The following is a 4091-nucleotide window of genomic DNA, read 5'->3' as shown; positions in this document are numbered from 1 at the left end:
CCCTGGGTACTCCTAGCATGTCAGCTGGACACCATGCGAAGATTTCCCAGCGCTCACGGAGGAACTCGACAAGCGCGCTTTCCTATGTGCTATCCATGTTTCTTGCGATAGCCGTCGTCTTCTTAGGATCTGTCGGGTGAATCTGCACTTCCTTTGAGTTTTTTGAGGTGTCGAAGGTTTGCTCCTTAAGAGGCCTCCCTCCGTCAGGTAACACATCATAATCAGTTGTTAGCTTTGACGCCATGTACTCTGCCTGCATCCCGAAGGTTTCTGACATCCTATGGAATTCTTTGTCGCACTTATCTGCCAAAGCGAAACTTCCCTTCACCGTGATTGGGCCCTTGGGTCTGGGGAGCCTCCATAACAAGTATGTGTAATGTGGTACTTCTATAAACCTGGCATAAGCTGGTCTCCCCAGTAAGGCATGATATTGCGATGGGAAATCCACGACTTCAAACTCCAGCTTCTCTCTTCTGTAATTTTCTCGGGTTCCAAACTGAACTTCGAGGTTGATCTTTCCCAGTGGATAACTAGGTTTTTCGGGTGTGATGTCGTGGAAACGAGTGTCAGTTGGTGTCAAATTTGCCAAAGATATGTTCATCTTCCTCAATGTATAAACATACATGAGGTTTATGCTGCTCCCTCCATCTATGAACACGCGTGATACGTCGAATCTTGCGATTACTGTTGGAAGGATCATCGCTGATTACCCTGGTCGTGGAACTTGAGGTGGATGGTCTACTTGGGTGAACCCGATATCTTGTCCCGACCAATTCAGACACTCTATTGTTGGTGGAGGCATCTTTTCTACCATGAGCACTTGCCGCGAAATCACTTTCTGGGCCCTATTCGAGGGCATGCCCTTCTGGATCATCGCCACCGCTCCGTTTGTGTCGATGTATGGACCGTTGATTGGGTTTGCCGCCAGTTGCAACTGATGTCGGTTTTCATCGGTAATTGCGGGTGGAGGTGGAAGGTGAATCTCACTCCTTGGCCCCTGCGGGTTCCCCCTATTTGTTGCTTGTGCGTTGGCATATGCTGCGTGCCTGTGCAACGCCTGGAAAGTTCGACAGTCCTTCTGAAGGTGGCCTGATTGTCTTTTTCCCTCATTTTCGAGATAAAAATGCATCTGACATGGTCCATTAAAGAGATCGTCGGGTGATATATTGTATGGGCTCTGGAAACTTGGCCGATTATTTTGTCTGCTAGAACCTGGCGCGTCGCGCTGTTCGTTGCTTCTCTGATGATCCTCCCGATTATTTCCACCATTGTTTCCTCGGAAGCTGGCCGCTACGTGGCCGGTATTGTCGTAATCTGCGTACGGACGAGAATATCATCGCCTATTTTGATTATTGTTTCTGTTGCGGTCCTCCTCGGGTGACCTGTGTCGTTTATTATGCACAACATCTTCTCCATCTACCCAGCGATTCGCTATGTCCATGAGTTCCATGATTGTTTTCGGATTGGATCTGCCCAAGTCCTCGATGAAGTCTTTTCGCTAGATTCCCGCGACAAACGCATCTATCGCTCTTTCGTCGGATACGTTTTCAGCAGAATTCTTTATGATATTCCACCGCTGAATGTATGTCCTCATTGGTTCACCAAACTTTTGCTTGCAGGCCCTTAGCTGCTCTATGGATGCGGGTTTTTACACGTGGAGCGGAAATTCTTTATGAATAGCTCCTCGAAAGTTCCCAGCTGTCGATAGATCCTACTGGTAACTTTTTTGTCCATGATCTTGCGGCTCCACTGAGATGTATTTGAACGCTCTGCATAGCTGTTGCTCTTGATCCACCCAACAGTTTTACTGTCTCCAAGAAATCAATTAACCAATCTTCGGGATCTTGCAGACCATCAAACTTTTTATAACCATCTGGCAATTTAAAGCCAGAAGGGACCCGTGTTCTGCGAACTCGTCGAGTGAAATAGGGGAGTCCACACATATCCTCTTCCTCGACTTCTGGCGAATATCGTCTGGATCTACTTTCCCTTGCTCTGTCTACTTTATCTTGAGCTTCTGTATTACTCGCCACGTCTGCTCGCGGAGGGTCTCGCGCCACCGGGGTGGGTCGAGGACTATTTCGCCTTGGAGCACTTTCGGGTTATGGTGTATTGGGTCCTGCGAACGCTGTTCCCATGACTCCAACTCCTGTCATGGCCATCTGATACAGTGCTTCTCTCGGGTCTCCAGCTGGTGGCTTTGACGCTAGTATAAAAGCTTGAGCCTCCATATACCCCGCTTCCGGTGTTTTGGGGATAATGTTCCCTCTTGTGTCTATCGACATAAAGGACATGTCGAGGTTCTGGATCAAGTGCTCCCGCTCATGCTCGGGTATATGCTGCAGGCGGGATCTTCCTCTATCGCGCGCTGCTCTATGGTTATCATCCGAAGTCCTTGATTGTCGACTTATGTCAGCTCTTCGCCTGCTCAATGCAGAAGCTGCGGCTTTCCTTTGCTCAAGTACTATCTTTTCTTTTTCTATTTCTCGTCTGGCTCGAGCGAGTATGTATTGATACGCTTGCATCTCCTCTAATGTGGCAGTGGTGGTCATTGGCTCCGCGCCGCTCATGGCTCTCACCGCTTTATCCCAAGCTGCTTGTGGAAGTTGCATTTCTGATGAGGTGCAGTCCCGATGTATTTGGTTCCCAATCCTCGTGTGAGATCTTCGGGATCGATGTATGGACTTCCCAAATCATCGAAAGCCTCTGATCTCTCCTCCTTTGGGCGACTCGACTCTCCGATTACATAGACTTGATGATATACGGGTTGTTCCTCCTGAAGCTGGTGACACCGTCGCGCGGATCGGTGAGAACCGCTCGAACTAAGGTAGATCTGTCGATGAAGTCGAAGCTGTCGATGCTCTCCGAGTCGCTGCTCAGATCTGAACATGCATGCGACCCGAAGGACATGTTGCCGAAGATGTCGGCGAGTTTTTCGCTTGATGCAGGCTTGATGAAGCATGGCGGCGAGATCTCCTCGTCACCTGTCTCGAACAATGATGATGATCCCGAGAAATAGGAGTCGACCGCTGACGAAACCGATGAAACCGGTGTGGCGAGGCGATGCGATCCTTCCTTTCCGACGTGGAAGTGGAAACCTCCGAACGTCATCTCCATTGGCTCCTCCAGATACGCATATGCATCCACATGGGCGGGAGGGTGAGGAACAAAATCGACAAGACCAGTTTCGATCTGTTTACCTCCATTTATCGCGTTGCTTGCTATCAATGATGTTGACGATGTTGCCGAAGATGTTGACGATGCCATCGAGATCAGCTCCTTGTCGCCTCTAGTTCCCACAGGCGGCGCCAATTGACAAGGTATTAACTTGTCAATGCCTACAAGTTGTAGACTTGGGTTTCGCGGAAGTAGAGGGCAAGTAGATCTCGAAGGTTTCAGCCGAAAAGGTGCTCGACTGCTAAAAACTAGGGTTGGTCTGACAATAAGATCGGTCCTTTCTTTGTCCCTCGACCCCCCTCTTATATAGGAGGCGGAGCTGAGGGTTTCGTATTACACAAGTTACAACTGCCGGGAGACTCTTTGAATCTGTCCCGTAAAGTTACAAATCTCTATATTCTTAATCTATCACTACTTGCCATAGTCGACGTCTTCATGGGATTCCGGGCTTCATAAACTTCGGGTAATGGGCTTGCAGTAAACCCCGGGTACTATCTTCGGCAGGCCCATCTGGGATGCCTATGTCAGGAGGACAATGGAACTTGATACGGTTGATAAACCTGAGCATGATGAGCAGAGTAGAGAAGAGTCGGAAATGGCTCCGGAAGCGGCTACGACACTTATAGCTCTCATGTCTACAAAGTGTTATAGTCATGGAAATTGAAGTACCTATTGAACCTTGTAGGTCTGGTTTACTTTGTGATCAAATAAATGTTTTGTGGACAAAGGATTGATTTTGAACAATGATAAACCAACTACATACAAAGAAGCTATGATGGGCCCTAACTTCGTTAAAATGGCTAAGTGCCATGAAATCCAAGATAGGTGAATACTTTTTGAAAGTAAATGGATCTATAAAATTGATGGGCTTGGATGCAATATCCTTGAAGAAGCTTGACTTGTCGATTTTTTTA

The sequence above is a fragment of the Lolium rigidum genome, chromosome 3 (assembly GCF_022539505.1).
Source record: "Lolium rigidum isolate FL_2022 chromosome 3, APGP_CSIRO_Lrig_0.1, whole genome shotgun sequence".
NCBI classification, from domain to species: domain Eukaryota; kingdom Viridiplantae; phylum Streptophyta; class Magnoliopsida; order Poales; family Poaceae; genus Lolium; species Lolium rigidum.
Note: the sequence above shows the minus strand (reverse complement) of the source record.